Source organism: Marmota monax, unplaced genomic scaffold, assembly GCF_021218885.2.
Source record: "Marmota monax isolate L192 unplaced genomic scaffold, Marmota_monax_Labrador192_F-V1.1 WCK01_AAM20220418_F8-fsc00001, whole genome shotgun sequence".
Lineage (NCBI taxonomy): Eukaryota > Metazoa > Chordata > Mammalia > Rodentia > Sciuridae > Marmota > Marmota monax.
Genome location: NW_026693777.1, coordinates 2,383,931 through 2,404,238, shown reverse-complemented (window position 1 = coordinate 2,404,238; position 20,308 = coordinate 2,383,931). Strand labels below are relative to the sequence as shown.

The 20,308-nt window shown below is 34.7% G+C and overlaps 1 protein-coding gene across 5 annotated transcripts in view; it reads left to right on the top strand.

Annotated features, from left to right (window-relative positions):
• The window catches only part of Slc25a21 (solute carrier family 25 member 21), a 519,050-nt gene that overhangs the window by 58,424 nt on the left and 440,318 nt on the right, over nucleotides 1-20,308 (top strand). The window lies entirely within an intron of this gene.

The following is a 20,308-nucleotide window of genomic DNA, read 5'->3' as shown; positions in this document are numbered from 1 at the left end:
GGTCGGGCGAGCATCGGAGGAAGAGACCACCAAGAGACTGTCTCATGCAACAGCAAAGGGTTTATTGGGGGTCCAGCATGCTGGGGCTCAGAGCTCACTTGAATAGAGCAGAGAGCCCTGAGAACAGCTTAAGCAGAGCTTATATACTTTCCTTGGAGAGGGCAGGGAGGGAAGTTTATTGATGGGTCAGGGCGAGTGGGTGGTTTACATGCAACCGGGTGAGGGAGTACATTCTGCAGTTTGGCAGTTGGGGACAGCACATTCTGGGAACAAGATTAGCAAACAGTTCTCAAGATTTCAACAGTGTTTTGTTAAGCATACAGAAAAACAGGAAGTGACAAGTACCTATTTTGTTAACCTTTCACATGTAAACGTTTTGCTATAATTGAATATTGTAAGTGTGTAGGAATCACTGTGGTGACAGTAGCCCCTTACTTTTAGAGTGGATTGTATGTGTTGAATAATTTTGCCCCAAATATAAAATTATATGCATGTACATTTTTTCTTATTACAAATTATTTTACATGTGTCAAAAACTTGTAATGTGAAAGGACAGTTACAATGATAATCTAGTATCACAAACAGAAAGTGAAGATAAATATATGTATAATTAAATAAATTACACAAAGAAGTTCCTCCTGCAGGTATATAATAATACAGGCATTGATTAATCAAATTGTATTTCAGTGTCTGGGTAAGCTGTGTTGTCAAGTCTTGACTAATGGTTTTGTAATAATGTCTTGTTGATCTAACATCAGTAAACTGCCAATTCTGTGACAGTTGGTGCAATTAATGCTCATTCCAGTTGTTGTTAATGACAATGCTATAACCCCTGGTTGTGGTGTACACATAGCACATGTGCAGGAAAGAAAGTCACTAACTAGGCCAAAGTGGAAGAATGCTGTGTCTTTTGATTAAAATATAATGTAGATTGCCACAGTCTGGCTGGGCACAAAATCACGAGCCACCACACACCTTGTAGATTCAAACAGCAACTCTTTATTCTCCAACTGTCACCGGCACTTTACATACACGTTCTGGGGGAATTCACGTTCTGGGCCCAAATCACGTTCTGGGCAAAATCCCAAATACTCTCTGAATCCCACGAGAACTCAACGGGAACTCAATGGGAACTCAACGAGCAGGCGTGCCTGAAGCAGCAGGATACGCCCTATTCCCAGCAGGGTACACCTTAAACCTGGAACCGCCCTAAACCCGGATTGTCCTAAACCCCGATCCGCCCTAAACCCGGATCCGCCCTGGTCCTTGAGCAAGGTCACCTTACATGCAATGTCACTGCAAATGACCTGGGTCATGCCATGCGTCATTCTTACTTAGCAATGGCCCTCAGCAGTAGATAATATTTTTAACCTAAGTTATGTGTAGGATAAAAAGAAATGTGATGAAAGACTTTGAGACCACATCCTTATTTATTATCCATATCTTTGAAAATTATTTTATCATTCAGTAGTTAGACTATAAGTGGGAAACATACTTGCTCCTAATTTATGTGAGAAATAGAATGTTCTTTTGAATTATTAGGTACCTAAGTTTCCTTTGACACTTAATACAGTCCAAATGTTGCAGCATTTGGACAGCCTTAAAAGTAACTGGAATATCATGTAAAAAATAAAAAAGTAACTGAAATATTGATTCCTTCTCACTATACTAGACCATAAACACATAATGGATATTTAAGGCGGGGCAAAGTCCCGGAGTCTTTTGAATCAGAAAAGGAAGGTTTTTCTAACCACTGGAATTACCCATTAAAGACTGCCTGTTCCTGGTCCATCCTCATTCAAATGGAGAGGTAATCCTAACAAATAAAGTAAATATTTTAGTGCTCTCTAGTTGCTAGAAAGTGCTAGATGCTCCTTTTCTTCTGTAGATAATTATTATATGTAAAGATATAGTTAACATTTGGATAACTGATTTTTCTGCCTCTTAACCTTGTCATAATTGCTTGGTTAAAAAAATAATTGCAATCCTATCATCAACTGGAATGTGGTAGTTACTTCACTCATCCCTCAAATAACACAACTGAAGAAAATCTAACCCACTATAAAAATGAGGAAGAAAGAGAGTTTCATGTTCTTTTAATCCTTTACTGCTTGTTTTCCTTAGACTTTTATTTGAATTTCAGATCATAGAACTTAAGGTTAGAACAGTCTTAGAAATAATCTGATCCACTTGCCTGTTATACAGTGGTCCAAGGACATCACATGATTTACAGAAAATTGTATACTTAGCTAGTGGCAGACCACAGGCTTGTAGATTATATATTCTGGACCTTCTGGGAATATTTTCATAGCTGTTACATTGACCTAAGTATCACTCCAATCTATATTTGATTTTTTAATGTTTATGTATTTATGGATGTCATTTGTCTTCTTATTAAATGGGTTTTTAGATATGTAAATTGGCTAGCTTACTAGTTTTACACATGTGGAATTAACCTTCTGAGTTGACAAGGTCATATAGTTGTTACAGTAGCATAACCAGGACTAGTACTTTGATGGCTTGACTTATACATAGTGCAGAGCTCTTTGTGTTTGGTGGTTATCCATTTAGATCCCAACCACTGTTTACCCAACATTTACATAGATGTGACACCTCCAACCAAAGGAGGTCTTACTGATATGTTCAGCCTTGGAAAATTAAATTCTCAAGTTTAATAAGGAAATCATAGCACAACCACATGTTCAGGAATAGATTTTTGTGTTTGCTGCAGGTAACAGTAATACAATGGGAAAATCTGCTTGGTTATTACTATATGCTCTGTGATATAACCTCAGTATGAATCTCAGGCCTATATTCTTTAAACTGGAGCATCTATTTGTGGAACTGTTGACAGATGTCTTTGGGCAAAGGTGAATGAAATAGAATATACTGTTAATTATTTAACATACTTAGTGCTTGTGGAGGAAAAATAAGTAGGAAGTACCTTAAAGAAGATACTTTTTTCTTTATTTTAAAACCAATCCTTCTGTAATCTCAGTGGCTTGGGAGGCTGAGACAGGAGGATTGTGAGTGTAAAGCCAGCCTTAGCAAAGGCAGCACTAAGCAGCTCAGTGAGACCCTGTCTCTAAATAAAATACAAAATAGGCAAAATAGGGTTGCAATGTGGCTCAGTGGTCGAGTGCCCTTGAGTTTAATTCCAGGTACCCCTCCAAAAAGACCTATTTAATTTGGAAAATATAGAAAACTATAATGAAGGAAATTTAAATCATTAAATACTCTACCATCCATTGATAATCATGGTTATTTTGCTATATTTCCTTTTAGTCTTTAGTTTGTCTGTTTATAACTATATGTATAGCAGTGTTGCAATATATTTTATAAAGTTTCATATTTTTACGTTACATTTTAAGGATATTTCTGTTATTTTACATTTTAAATATAAATACTATTTCTTAATGAAGTCATTCCAGTATTTTTAATCAAATACATTTATTTAAATTTTTATTAAATAAAATTGTTGGCTATATTGTTCTTTCCAGTTTTTTTATGATTAAATAGGAAAACTGGGGAACTTGGTAAGGCAAATGGCATAGGTCACATAGTTTGTAGGGCCTTTTTTCCCTTATTTAAAATATGCTTTCATAACAAGGAAAGTCACATTGTTTACTGACTATAGACCTGAGTATTCTTTTCTTATCAGTTATAGATGCTTGTTTTCATTTAGTTCTTGATGAAGGCACTTGAGGAATTGGAAGGACAATTAGCCCAAATCAGGTTCACCAAATCTGACTCCATTTCAATATCATGCCTTTCTACCTCCCACCTGGCCCCTCCCACCCAGATTAAATTAGTTAAAGAAATCACTTAGAGCATTTTGTAATAATCTTAAAGTCTTTTCTTTTTCCAAATGGTGAAAATTTTTTAGACACTAAAATGCTTTGAAAACAAACAATTTACATGTTTAACATTCTTCTCACTCATAATAATATATAGGTAACTTCCCATTATCTGTGAATATAGGTTCTGAGGACTCCTACAATACATCATCCCAAAATTATTCTCTATCGAAGCAAATGTCTATTTGATATTGGATTTTAAAGATGATGACATAGTAGCAGATTGTTATAAGGCATATGGACCAATATACGTAACCATGCAAATGTTTTTTGTTTGGGAAAGGGAATTTTTTATCATTTTTGAGATTAATTACACTTTAATTTTTGGTACTTTGGGAAATATGTTTTTAGTAATTGGGGAACAAGAAAGTTATTGGACCACTATTAATGATTAGGGCAAATTGCCCAACTTTGGTGAAATCTTCTCTGTTATACCCAAATGGAGTTAAAATTTCTTTTGTGTGGAATCTAAACTTTGTGTAGGACTCAAATGTATTCATTATACTATCTCATATTATTTCTTTACATGTTTACATTCAAAGCTTTTACGTGAGGCTACTCTGTGTACAGCACTGCAATGTGAGTTACACTTGTGGAGATGTGTACAGTGTGTGACTCTGTCTACATTCTTCACAGATAATCAGCACTTTAACAGAAGTAATTAATTGCGTTATGGCCAATTTTGTATGCAAATCACTTAGCACAGGGTCTGGTTCATGACAGTTCATTATTTTCTTTTGAATGAATAAAGGGAAGAATATGCTATGATCAAGCCAAATTCCACTCAGCTCTCCAGATTGCATTGACAGTGTTTCCCCAAGTAAAGAATTTAGGTATGAAAGTCCACTTTAACAATCACCATTAGGTACATTCATAAATGATTAAACAGATGTACTGCAATGTGTTTGAGTTGTTCTTAACCTAGTACAGCATTTTCTATAGTGTGTTTTGTGGAATACTAATTTTGCAAGATGCATTTAGAGTTTTTCTAATTAAATAAGTTTGTGCAACAAGACATTACTACACCCCTCTGTTGAAAATTGGCAATGCACCTTAACATATTAAAGGTTCTGAGAAATGTAGCAGTTGCCTGTTTTTGTATATAATTTGAATTTCCTAAAATTGTGATCACATCTACTTTTTAATTTAATATCTATTAGTCTGTCTATCATGGGCCTGTTTTTTTAAAAATTTTTTTTAGTTGTTGATGAACCTTTATTTTATTTGCTTATTTATGTGATGCTGGAAATCAAACGCAGTGCCTCAGAAGAATGAGGCAAGCGCTGTACCGCTGAGCTACATCTCCATCCCCTCATGGGTCTGTTTTTAAAAGTTAAGTAATGTAGTATGAGTTTAAAGCTTTGGTTTGCAAACACATAGACCTGGATAGAGTTTCATCTCTACCATTCACTTGTATAACCATTAGCAAATAATTAACCTTATCTAAACATCGATTTTCTCACCTGTCAAATGATGAGATGATATCTACCTCAGAAGACTATTGCAATTATTAAATGATCTACTACATAAAAAGTGCATATACAGGTTTGCTATTATTAATTTTGTTTATTTTTTATTATTCATCTTGGAAAAGTGAGCCACGGGTAGGTTTATAAGGGGGTGATATAGGTCTTGGGCTAGTCTTACTCAATGATTTGAGACAATTGTTTCTTATGTTGTGTTTAGTAGTTCTTTGTTCTTTTCTCACATTTATATTGACCTCCTCTTAATTGCCTCAGATATCTTTCTACCCTATTTCTGATGGGAAGACTTTAACAAGGATATTGATGAAATTAAAGATATATTTTAAAGAATAACATAGAGATGATGAAGGGTCTAGAAGCCTTTCTTGTGGGGGCATGTGTAATCTGGAGAATAGAACATATTGAAGGACTGTATAATGAAAAATAGAATAGACCTCAGCTTAACTCTAGAATGAATAATTAGGGTCCATGGTTAAGAGTTATAGAGTGGTTTAACATAAGGTAGGCCTTATTAACAATTAGAGGAATTCAACGTGAGAGAAAAAAAGAAGGATTTCTCATCACAGAGAGACTCAGAGATGTCAGGATGGAGTTGACCTATTAGAGCAATGTGTCATCCTACTCGATAATCAAAATGCATAAGTTCTTCAAGAAATGAAAATGTAGAATAGAACATGTTAAAGGGAACAGAGAAAGATTTTTGCCAGTAGAGATCAAAAAAGTTTAATTCTGTCTCTGTGTATTAGGGAACATTTGGTTGAAGGACATGGCTCATGAGGTGGTTCTTTAAAGGAAGAATTATGGCATGAGATGAGATGGGGTCTAAGAAAAGGAGTCAGTTTTTTCATCAAAATCCTCCAATTATTATATTTTAAAAAGTAAGCAACTTTTAGTTAAACCAAGTTACTACTGATATCCATATATTGATAACTTGTTATATGCCTCTCTCTTTTAATTTCCTCTCTTCCCATTTCATTGACATGGCCTTCAATGAGAATAAGTCAATGAGATTAGGAACACTAAATCAATTGAGTTCTTGTTTCCACAATTTATTTGGGGAGAAAAATCATCCTTACTGTATAATCAGCCAAAAGAAAGGGTATCAGGAAAGCAGGCTCTTATTTCCAATCATTTTAATGAGCAGTATCTAGGAAAAGAATGGTTGCTAGATTTAATTTTTTGAGCAGCACAAGTAGTATGGAATTCTGAGAAAGTATAAAAGTCATTTTTAAATGGTGTATGGTCACCCTCATTGTGCCCTTTAGGCATTTCCTCGGGTCACTCAAGGTTAAAAGGTCTTGGCCATAATACATTTTACAAAGAACTGTTTATTTGGCCTATCTATTAGCTTCAGACTGTTCTCATTTAGTGACTTCAGCTCTATAACACACACACAGCTCTCTCAATTTTTCCCTTATAAGAGGGAATAATAGAAGGATGTGTGCTGGTAGTGCTTATACTACTTAGAAGACTTTTGCTCTCCAAGGTGGAGAATATGTGTTTTTATGTTGATTTATATATGGAGAAACTTCTGTGTAGTTTTCTCTCGTTGTTGGGCCTGCCAATCGGAATGCTGCCATTTACTAATACCAAGAAGAGGGTACAACTACAACTAATTCTGAATGTTCCTTTGATTGCCTTTTTATCCACAAATGAGCCAACTTGGATGGTGATAAAGTTTTAGGGGTGGCAGACAGATTGTTGTGTGCAGTGTCTTTTTATTCAAGTTAAGGTAGTCAGATCTGGCTTCATAGGTAACCTCCCCTACCCTCAGCAGTAGAAAGGCTGGCAGTTGTGCTTGTTTTCCTTTCTAACACTAGAAAGGCAGAGAGCACTTAAAGTTAGCACTGCTTTTACAGACAACTAAAGACAGTATTGATGAACATGAAGAAAGCTTCTTTTGATAATTGAAACACATATCATTTTTGCCTTTTATAACACAATCTATAATAACTTTTCAAGACAGTTTCTTTTGAATGACATTAATTGCATGTAAAATATATGCTTTGTGTTAAAAGGGCTAAAAGCAAAATGTTTACACTACTCTGATTAAACTTGGAGGTTGTGGCTGAAGAGATAATTTGTTCTAATAACTTATACAAAGATTGTTAGATACTAGAGGAAGGGGGGAACTTCTCTTAAGCTTGATGTAATTTCAGAGTTAAAGATAGACTGGAAGTTTTAATTATTGAAGTTAGAAGATATAAAAACATATTATTGTGTTTTGTGGTTAAATTTTAATATAATTCTTACAACTTATATGAAATGTGTTCTTTTGAAAAATTCACAGAAATATCTCTTTATTATCTTCTGTTTTCAAAGTCTGAGCACTGACTCTCCCTCTACCTGCATGGTGTTAGAGCATTGACCCTTCTATGAGTATGCTTTTGCTAAGAGTGGTCACACCCTCCTTTTCCCCTTTGAGCATAAAGCCCTTCTTGAATTGAAATCCCACCTTTAAGGGTATGAATTTTCAATGTATCAATCATATCAAAAGAGCTATTCTGTCTATGAGTGACTTCTCTAACAGCTAACACTGATAATAACTTCCATTGTTCCTTCTAGGGCTCTCTCACAGATCTCACTATTACCAGAGGCAAAAAGGTATTTTGCTACGCAGGACCAGAGTATATGTAGTGGAATGGGAAGCTCCCCTGGGCCTAATTCTCTCAGGCTAGTTCTGTATGTGAAAGGAAATTAAGGAACCAGGAGATGGGTTAGTGAGAAATGAAAATGGAGATCAGGCAGAGATCCACCCAGTTTATTTGTCAGAGCTGACAAAAAGAGGCACATTTCTACATAGATGGAGAGAGGCAAAACAGGCCTGGGGTTCAGGACTTTTATGGGGCAGGCTCAGGGATTGGAGCCCAGTGGATCCTAATGTGGGCAGTGAAGGGTTGGGTTGGTATGATGGAGTGGTGAACCTTTCTCAGAAATGCTCTTCGGCGGGAAAGTGAAATTTTTCTTAAAATGGCAGCTGTCACTTAAGATGGCCATCCAGATGCTAAGCAAGGACCTTACAGTATATATTTCTCTTTACTTTGGAACTGATAAATGACTCTAGTAGTGATCTGTTCATTTAGCAAAAGAGATTACACATTAGTATCTTTGTTCTTCAACAAAACCATAAATTGCTATAAATGTAGGGATTAGATGAATCTGGTGCTTTAACATATTTGTTAGCTAAACATATATTTTACTATTGTCAAGATGGTGTTGCACTGTGAGTTTTTTTCCCTTTAAGCCCTATAAAGGTAGTACCTAAATATAATCATACCATACTCTGAACTTTCAATCAACAGTGGACTACTTTTTGACAATGATCTCATAAGATTATAATGATACCAGTGTTGATAATCAGATTGGAGTCCCATTCCCCCAGTGTTGAAGCTTGAACACCGGAGAAATGCCGAGCAAGAGCAAAATGTTTTATTTAAAGGATAGAATAGAGTGAGAGGGACAGAGGTTCCTCTGCAGTGGAGGTGGTTCAAGGTGGTGCCCCAGAGAGTGAAGGTGTCCTGCCCCTTTTATAGATTTTAGATTTCCTTTGTTCTAAAGCCTCTCTGTCTCTTATCTTGCCTGACCAGTGACCAAAAGGTGGATTGATCCTAGGGCACCAGAAGGAAACCACTTAAGGGTCTAGGCAGGAAGGGAGTGGCCCTGGGGCATTCATTAACAAACTCCTTGCAAGGAGGAACAGTTCCCTGGAGGCTGGTAACCTTAGCAGCAGTTTGGAGGAGGAGTAAGTGCTCTGGAGGTATTAGCATTTTATTTGGTCTTGAATCAGCCCCCATCTTCCAGACAATAATTCATTACCTTTACTGACTGTGTTTTGCTCCTTGTCCTCAGTAATGAAGTTGAAAAGTTCCCATCACTTGGAGACACTGTAGTCATCATAATGTTGTAGTATAACACATTACTCAGATACTCAAATGTTTGTGGTGAGGCCGATGTAAACAAACCTGCTAGTCATATTAAATTATAGTACATACAAATATGGGGCTGGGGTTGTGGCTTAGCAGTAGAGTGCTTGCCTGACGCATGCTAGGCCCTGGCACTGCATAAAAATAAATAAATAAAGGTATTTATTGTGTCCAACTACAACTAAAAAATAAATATTTTTAAAAAATTATAGTACATACCAGTATGTATAGTTCATAATACTTGATGATGATAGACAACTATTTTACTGGTTTGTATATTTACTATACTATACTTTTGATTGTTATTTTAGAGTGGCTCTACTTACATATAAAAAAAGTTTGCTATAAAACAGTGCCTTGTTGCACTAGCAGCAGCCTCATGTATCTCCTCTTTACTGCATCTCTTGATTGTATCAAGCAGCCGCATCCAATGATTGTCCCATTTCATCTTGATCTGTGTAAGAGTACACTGTGACATTGTGGCACAATCATGAAATCATCTAACAGAACCTTTCTCAGAACATGTCCTGTGCGTTAAATGACCCACAACTGCAATTCCCTGAGAAGCCCTTTCTGTCAACCTTCCCATTCTCCTCCCCCTCTCTTTGGTAGTAGCCCTCTATTTGCCACAATAGTCTCCACTCTTCTGCTAAATCCTACCCTCAGAAAAGGAATTAAGACTAAGGTAAACATATAACTAATCAAGATTGAAAGGAGAGTTTTAAATAATAACTCTGGGACAAGGGCATAAACTGGAATTGTCCTGGAGCTGGTAGCAGTTTTACCTGAGAACAATGCATGGTAAGTAAGATCTATGTAGTTGTTAATACATTACAAATTTGCATCTCTGTGATTGATTTACATTTTAAGAGAGCTGAAAGCTTTTAATAAAAGTGTTTTGGTAGGTTTTCAGCAATTATGTATTAGGTAAGGAAACAACTAGTATCTGAGAATGAATATAAAAACTCTAAAATACAAATAATTTGGTGACTGTGCCTAAATTTAGGTTTGGCTTTGTGTACTACTTTAGTAGTTATCTCAATCCTTAAATGTCTTTAAAATAATAAAAATATATTGGACATTTAATAATAGGATAAACAAATTAGCTATATATTCCCTCCTCTTTGGAGGAGGGAGGAATTCACACAGACGCGCGCGTGCACACACACACACACACACAGTCACTTTATAGTTAAGAATTTTTGTTAACAAATATATACTATATTATATATAACAAATTATATACAATCTTTAGTGAACTTCCTCTCCAAAATGACAAATACATAAATGATATGTTTGGTGAATTCTATGTTTTTAATAACTACTTCCTGCTTTGTTGAGATTGCTTCTTGTATTTTTGCATCTCAGAAGAAGATGGCAGTATTGAGCCTCAGCTCTGACTTGACAGGACTATTTGAAGGAGCTTAAAATTCTTAGAAAAGTATCGTTTAAGCTAAGCTCCATTCATCTCCTGGTATTTTATTTTCTACCCTTCCCCCACCCCTTTTACTCCCATGTAGAGAAGAAAAGAGTGCTCTGATATATGGTATAGTAGGTTGGTTATATAGGATGCTATTAAGTTACTCATTCTCATTTCTACACATCTAAGAATGCTGCCTCTAGGAACAGAAAAAAAATGTCTTCTTAAATAAAATGAGGGCTAGCTCTAAAATGCAGAAGTATGTTTATGATGTGCTTATTTTCTTAAAGCTTTCACAGGAAGAATTAACTTCACATTTCCAGGACACACACAAAAAAAACTTTACTGAGCTACATCTTATGGTAAATAAACTGTTCTCTAGGAATAAATTTTTCACCATTTCTTTTTTAGGGCAATAGGCTATTGCTAAGAAAATTACTTTTTCTAGGGCTGATGACCTGAAAAAAAAAGTTTTGATGAGAGGAATTATTTACTTTGTTTCCATTCACATCCACTGTTTTGCCTGCATTCCAAATTTCAAAAAGATGATTCATGTATCTTTGAGCTCTCTGTTGAAAAATACAAGAGTAACAGTGCTCTTTGTCAATATCAAAATGATTAAATACTACATTTTTAGGTTTGGGGAAAATAAAATACTATCACGTAAATTTGTAAGGAAAGTTGTAAAGTTGTAAGTTGTTTTTAAAAGTATAAGCCAAGATTAGCAAGCCAAGCTGCCATGTCAAAGGATCTGAATCTGCATTTGGAATGGCACCCAATTTTAAAGTTAAGTTTTGAAAAGCTGCCTTGCCATGCTTAAAATATGTTAAGGAAATATTAACACGTGAGATTATGTGGTTTTCTTTGAAATCTGGGCAATTAAATCACACACAAAAAGATCCATAATTGTTTAGTTTGATTATCGTAGATAGTGGATTTCCTTTTGTACCTTAACTTTTATATGTCTAAAATTACTGTTGAAAGGTTATGTGACTAATAACTTATGGATTTTCCTAAGCCAGAAAGCCTGTTTGGTTTCCATTATAAGTGAAAGACCCAACAACAACATCTTCATTTCATATTGTTCCGATAAATTTAATGACATTATTTTTTTTAACCAAAAGGAAATTTCTTCTCAGCTGGATTCTTTCACTGTAGGTTTTAATCTCAAACTTTGAAAATGAGAACATAGCTATTATTTTTTATTAAAAGGATATGTTCTGGTTAGTTTGGAAATGTCTGACTAGCAAGGGCTTCCAATAGAATGTCCAAGAACTTAAAATGTAATGCTGAAATTAGAGAAGTAACATATGCCTTTTAGAACCAGTGTATCTTATATGTCATAAGATGCATATCAGGTGAATATATAGGTATTTTAAAATAGTACTTCTACTATGAACTTCAATTAAGAGTAGGATAATTAAAATTAGTTACCACAGATAGGACATACATCTGGACATTCACTACCAAACACATCTTAAGAGACAGAAGATATCGTTATGTATGATGTGTGCTGTGATAATTGACGTATGGTGTCTTGCATGTGCCCTTAGCATTTACTGACTGATTTAAGATTTATGACTATGCTTGCTAAATAATATTTAGCTTTTACAAAACTTTTCCTTTAAAACTCTTTTCAAAGTTTTTGATCCTTCATGTGTTCCCCTGGACAGGTTCTATATTATGGATATAAACCTACAATGTGAATTTATTTAAAAATCGATTTGTTACATATATTACTTATATTTTCATGCTTAGTGTACTTTTTAAATAGAAAATGCACTTGAAATTTTTATATACTTTAGCTAAAGTGCTAAATAATGCAATTACAGTATCTGAAGCATTCAATGGTTTTTAGCTCAATTTAAATGTTTTAGACTAGCTCTATATGAATTCTTATAATGGTGTAGAATGAAGCAATTCATTAAAATTGATGTTTCAGTCATGATTTTGTTGTCTCACTAATATTTGAGTCGTGTAAATATCTCTCAGGCTGAATGCTATTATCAACAGAATCTTCTTAACTCCTTTCTTGAATAGGTGCACATCAAAGTCAAGTTTACCCTCCTAATCCTATATGGATTTCTAGGAGGAATAGCCATTGTTAGAAGCATGTGATACACTTGAATGTGTTAGTATTTCTACAATAAATAAACTCTGGAGAGATCCATTGAATACTTTGGGGTTATGTAGTCATGAAAATATTAGTGAGTTTCCTCCTTTTCCTATCATTCCTTCCTGTGCCTTCCATGAAGGGGCAAGCCTCATAGTATACTTTTGTTGTTAATGTGTGATCCTTATGGGAAAAAAAATTTCACTTTCTAGGTATTCATTCAAATGTTCATCAGACACATCTACAAATTAGTGTTGTGGAGGAGGAGAACTGACAAGGGCCCCATCCTGTTTTCAATACTCTGTAGCATCAATTCTTGGCAAACTTCAGTGGGACCTTGGCAGAACTGCCCTCCCAGACCTGGGCTTCATTATGGTGTGTAAAGAGCCACCTCTGTTAGCCAGGCTTGACAGGATAGAGCCCCATGGAAAAGTCGCCAGAGAGTCTAAGATACTTGGTCTTAAAGACACTCCTTGATTGAGTGGTCAGGGTACATGTATTAGCCAAAGACTTGATGATATGCTGGTATTTAGCCATCCCACATTTGGAGCAGGATGTTATTCTGGATAGCAATATCACTATTTCAGCTTTCTTCGATCCAGAGCAATTGTTATCTTCATCAGAAATGCCTATTGTGTCTAGGCATGCACCTAAAAGAACTCACATGACATAATTTTGCCTAATTTTCTCAGCATACCATTAAAATTTGATTTGTATCCAAGGAGAAAGAATTAAAATTCATCTTTTTTAGTCATTTTTTTAAAAAAAGAATGAAAACCCCTCATAAATGATATTCTGTTAAAGTTGATCCTCACTTCATAGTACTTCCTTCTATATGCTGCTAATTAAAAGTGGAACTTGATAATGTGAAATTAAACATACTGTTTATTCACTCTTAAAAATAGCATGTTTTATTAGAACAACCTCAGAGGGCCATTAAAGAAAATGATTTAAGTATTTGTGCAGCAACAAATAATAGAGTCTAGTAAAATTGAATTTTTTTTAACCTTCGAAGTTTCTAATATACTTGGTCTATTTAGAAAACAAACACATTTAATTGTTTCCATGTCTTAAATATGTCTAGTGAGTTCAGTTTTTAGTTGCTATACAAATAAATTGGTCCTAGTTGCATTTCTTTCTTTCAAACATCATTTCAAATTAGGGCTTAATGTGGTTTGAACATTTTGCCAGAATAGTCATCCTACTTTTGTCTGAGGGTGGTTGATTACATCTATCTTTTCCAGCTTACAAATGCCAATATATTTAGAAGAATGCAAACCCAACCCTGAGACCATTTGTCATCACATGTTGATTATAACTCTATGTTTTATTCTGGTACGTAGGAGGAAAAGCAAACAAAACTCTGAAGAAAAATGGAATGTCAGGACATGCTATATGTTTTTGTTGCATCACCATATCTAAAATATTTTTCTCTATAATTTCTAATGCTTACTTTCCTAGGCTATTAAAATATATTATCAATACTTTTTAATGTTGAATTTAAAAATAGCTTTCACATATCTTAGTAGCAAATATATAAATATACTAAATGAGAGAATTTTAACATTATTATTTCAAACCATAAGTTTTAATAATTGCATATGGTATTCTCCAAATAACTACAGAAGAGACTCTGAGGGAAAAAAGTAGTAAAATAAAATTGCTCTGTGCTTGCTTATATGCTCTATACTCAAGGTCTATACATGCCCAGCTTGTGAAGGTAGTCTTTGTAATTCACTCTATTACTTCCTGTTGTCATGAGAATTGGGAGTAAACAGTAAAGAGATTAGAAATATTTCATATTTAATCAAATCCATCGTAAATAAAAAAGCAAGATAGAGGTGTTTGTGTGATAGCAAAAAAAGCTATACTTTTAAGCTCTATGTAATAATAGGAAACTAGCAGATAGCCACAGCTAGCATGTGACTATAATGTATGATTCCAGCCTCCTACTGAAATTTCTTTTGACTTTTAAAATATGACCTACTGAAATGTCCATGGAACCCTCAGAATCACTTTACACAGCTTTCTTAGTGTGACCTGACACTCTGAGAACTGAGCAAGAGTTAAGACACTCTGGGGAAATACCATTGTAACAGAGAAAGAGGCACTTAATAAGTGTTGTCTCTTGGCATCTATTCCTTTCCTCCCTTCTCCTTTCCTTTCCTTTCTCCTCCCTTCTTCCCTTCCTTCCATTCATTTTGTTTTTAATTTTAGGCATTAATAAGGTTGAAAAACTTAAGTTCACTGGGATATAATCTAAGCTTCTGTAATAAAGAGATTCTAAAATAGTTAGAATATAGAACCACTGAGAGAAGGCCATCAATTCCCTTTTTATCTTTCTCTTACACTCTTTTCCTGAACTTCAGACAGCTCAGTATTAGCCTTTGAAGACGTAACATCTGCTTTATTTATTCTCTTTGTCATCCACCTGGAATCAGAGAAGTGACCTTAGACATTCTAAGGCTTAGTGACTTGCATGTGGATTGGGAAGAGGGCAGACAGGAAGATGATTGGTGATGCTTGAGTTCCCTGCCCTCTTTTCAACCCAATCAGGGTCACTTTATCAGTTTCACAGATCGGGCTCATTAATAAATTTAAATAAATTCCAATCCCAGGAAAAGCTTAAAAATCTTCAGTTGAACCAGCCTCAGTATTTTATATAAAAAGGCATTTCAGAAAGTCAAAATTACAGAGACTTAGAGAGAAGATGTAAAATTTCAAAGGTTTCAAAGGCAGAATTCATGTCATTTTATTCTTAGGCTAGATTACCTTTCCACTATTCTGTGTATTAACTTGTTCCAGAATATTCTTCTCTGTGATTTTGTTGTTGTTCAAAAAATAAGTAGTTTTTTTCTCTTTAAAACCAAGTAACATGTAAGATAAACACTGGTTAAAGCAGGTTGTTTATCCATTATTATACTATCAGTCATTGATAAACAATTGTCTGAAAGATTTTCATTGTCGTGGAGTCAAATGACAATGAGTTCTAACTGATTGGAATCCCTTATATACCTGAGTTATGGTGCTGGGGAGGTTGTGTGGGTGGAGTTGGCCCCAGGCTCAGAACAAGGAGGGAGTGTTTTGGAGAGAAATGAATTTGAAATCCCATTACTCTCTCTCTTGTGTTCCTAGCAGACAGGACCTTCATCCTATCTTTATTATAATTTGTGCCTGTAAATGTGTTATAATTTCATCTGAAACATCCCTCCAGAAAGTTGAATGAAGGCAGCAATGTTCAGAGGTAAGGCCTTTGGGAAGTGATTGGATGGTGAGGTCTCTGACCTTATTGATGGATTAATCTATTAATGGATTCATAGCTTAAGGGGCTATTGGGAGGTGGTGGAAACTTTTGGAGGTGGGGCCTAGTTGGAGGAAGTATGTCTTTGAAGGCATGCCCTTAAAGGTTATAGAAGTGCCCCAGACCCTTCCTCTGTTCTCTCTTTGATTGTAGCTGCCATGCAGCTTTGTGCCACCATGCATTCCCTGCCATAATGTTTTGCTTCACCACAGGCCCAGAAACAATGGAGTCCAAGTGACCAGAGACTGAAACCCCTGAAACTGAGCCAAAATAAACCTTTCCTCCTTTTAAGTTGATTTTCTTAGCTATTTTTTGTCATAGCAACCAAAAAGCAACCAATAAAACATGCTATGTTTTTCTTCTGAGAAATCAAGGAAGATGAAGGTGCTTTCATGCTTGAAAGAACAAGTGCATTTTTTCTTTCAAGGGGTTATGCTTTATTCTCCAGAATGGAATGATACTCACCTGTTCTCTATAAGGCTATTAGGTAATTTTAGTACTTTTTGCACAATTGCCTTCATCCTACTACTTAGTATCTTGTTTTGCATTTAATAATGAAGCAAGTGCTCTAGGGACTAGTTTTCTGGCTAACTAATGCCTTTGCAAACCAATGTAACCTCTTAACATAAAACATAAGTAATAGAAGTTCAGAGGAAATGAGCTTTTGGATTCCCTAGAGCATGATTAGAAAGTCTGAAGTAGTGTTCACAAACTATTGTTCTACACAATTATACATTTTTTGAAAAGTCTAAAAATGCTTTTCATAGAAAGTAAGAAGTTCTGATTCTTGGAATACTATGATCTTATAAAAATAAACGTAAATATTTTAATAATGTTGTAATATTTTGCTTCCATTATATACCTTTAAGCTGTGATTTAGTTTTTGACCTGCAGTGGTAACAATTTCTTGCCTCTGTGGGAATATAACTGGCAAATATTACTCATTGACTGTTTTGTCTTTTTATTTTTCTGCATGAAGCCCTCAAGTTATCCATTGAAAGGAATTAGTCAACCATATGACAGTTTAGCAATGTAGAAAAAACTGCAGAGGACCACAGAACATAATTTCCCCCATTATTTCATACTCTGAGAAGTCTCAGGAATTATGACAAAATCCAGGTCCATAAAACTCAAGTGGCTTCCTTGTTCTTGGGCTGTTATTGAGAAGTAGAGCTAAAGCTAGCACATAGGTCCCCTCACTGCATGCCATTATTTACTTCTACAACCATTCTGTATGACAGGTAAAGATAAAAAGGCATTTCAGAAAGCCAAAATTACATTTATATATCTTGGCTTTATATTCTAGTCTCATGACTAACAGATAAAATTTCACTGGAGTAAGAAATTATAGTAGTGCTCCAATTACATTTTATATATGTATATGCTTTAAAAACCCCCAATTTTTTTCCTTTCTATCCTTTTCCTTTTCTTTCTCCCCCTCCCTTTCTTTCTCTGGTTCTTTCTTTTTCTTGTTTTTCCAGGTATTCATTGCTTAATTGAAACCAAATTAGTTGTTATGGTGATTATCCATTTCCACACGCATACCCCAAAGTGAGAGAGAGTCATTAACACCATCATCTTCTCTATCCTTGTCTCAGTCTGAAGCTTTTAGTAAGCTCCCCTAGTCACATGATATATTGCCATATGATCTATCATGAATTTCATGGGGATCAACTAATTGAAACTTCTCATTTTATAGGCAATAAAACTGTGATCCAAACTCTGTTTTTGCAAAGAGAGACAAAATTTAAAAAAAAAATGAACATACAATATAAGGGAAGTTTTATTCCCCTATTTTCAGTGACAGAGATGAATACATTTAGTGAGATGATAAACTAACGGGGAGAAGAGAAGTGCGAAGTTATAATAAAATTGCTGTTATCTTAGAAATTAAAGTGTGGGGAAGATTGTAGATAGAAATTTCAGAACAGAAACTGAAAAACTAAGGAAAAAATAAAAAGAAATAATACCTTTATCCATTTTAGATGTTATTTTTCCCCCTGGGTTTTTTTTTTTTTTCTGGACTAAAAAGCCAATACACAAAGAGATTCATGTGTATGTGTACACACATGTGCACACACTGACTGATAGGGCACACACCCCTAATTTCCAATATTTAGTTGATTTTTTTCCCCTGAATTTCAACTCATTACTATACTTGCAGGGCTTCAATATACTTTTTCCTTTGTAAAATGAATCTATAGCTCTTCTTTCTGATGAATAACATATCAGTACTAGCCCTTTTAACTGTACTTTAAATAACAAAATAAGCTCATTCTTTTTATTCTACTCATTTTTCTGGCTTAAGTGGAAATAATGAGTCAACCATAAAGTGGATGTTATTTAATGAAATTAGCAAAGCTCTCTTTTCATGTTTCTTGACATAGTTTCGGGTTCAGTAATAATGGTTAATAGTGACTTAATGATTTGTTTGTACTTTATTCTGACACCAATGTTTCTATCATAAATGTTTGTTTTGGAAGAATAAAAAGCCATTATGTACTCAGGGTCATGATCCATTAGTAAGTGTAAAGCAGCCACTTGCATGTACAGTACATGATAGGAGCTCAGTAGTTGTAGAAGCTCCCTATACAGCTATCTGATTTAGAAAGGTTTTGAAACCTTTACATTTGCATTTTTATGCACAAAATGACAATAACTTTTTAGGAGTTAGAAAAGGGGGAAAGTATTAACATTCCAACTTTACATATGGGGAAATTATGGACAACAAATCTCAAAAGAGTCTTGCCCATTGCTGTTATCTTAGAAATTAGCAATAGGGCCTAACAAATTGACCTAGACTTGCCCAAACTTAAAGATTACTGAGAATAACAATTAATACTATTAATAATTACACTACACCAACAGGCATAAATTAGAACTGTCACAGGGAAACTGAGACCTATTTTTATTTTCACCAGGACCTACAACTCATTCTCAAATATTTTTACTTCTCTATGGTTGAGATTTCCCCTGTGCTTTTGGTGCTCTTGCCAAGTACATACAAATAGATGTAATTGTTATAGGAGAGGGAATATCTGGCTTGAATCTTAGAACATTCATTTTTTTTTTTGGCTGGGAGCTCTTGGGTGAATTACTTAATCTCTTTGTTCTCTAGTTTCTTAGTAAATTGGGGATGATAATAATAAAATGATATAGATTGTTATATGGATTGAATAAGTAAAATACTTAAAATAATATCTAGTACTTTTTAGGTATTATGTGTTCTTGTTCAATAAAATATAATATCTTCTATGACAACTGCTTTAGTAATATAAGAAAAGTTTAAAAACATTCTTTTTACTCTAAGAACACTTTCTGAATCAATTCTTGGAATATTATCTGTATTTTGATATGCTTTGAATATCCATACCTGTACATGAAAAGATAGCAATAGCAAATTAATTCTCATCTTGGAGCATTTTGTTTGATGAAATAGAATCCTATCAGTAGATATCTGTCTAGTTTCTTCTTTTGGAATAAGTAGCTTTGATTTATCGTCACACTGAAGTTCTTTTTAAATTAAAAATCTCAATCTAAGATGGGAAAGATATAGAAAGGCATTTCCCCTGTAATTAATTTGTTTGTAGGTGATTTGATCCTGAGGAAAGAAGGTCCACATCTCCAGGCCTACCTGGATACCTTGGGCTTCTGTTTTATGTTTAGACTTATATACCTCATTTTCTTTGAGCCCTTTTGGCTTGTTCAGGTCACATCTAACTAAAGTCATTAATAATTTAGTTCTTAGAATACCATGATGTTCATTATCTATTTTATTTGGTATGTGGGTGATTCCAAATCCAACTTTTTCCTATACTTCAGAATTTGATTTGCTTTCTATTATTTGCCTAGTGTCAATATCCTTGGCATTATTACTTACCTGCCTTGGCCCTCAAATAAAAGCTCTTGTTTTGATTGGTGAGTTAAACTATGCCTCTACTGTTTGTTCATTTTGACCTTGTTTCATCTCTGGCTTCTGTCTGGTATTCCAATATTATGTTCCAGATCAGATGTGCCAATGATTAATGATACAAAGGAAAATAGATTCAATGGGATCTCTGGAAATTCTTATGGATCATACTATTTACCTGACAGAAGCTGACTCTTATCCATATCCACATATATGTATATATAAGATATCTCAAGATATTGTATATTCTCATTCTTCCCCTGGCCATACACACCATATACATCAGTATGGACAGAGAAA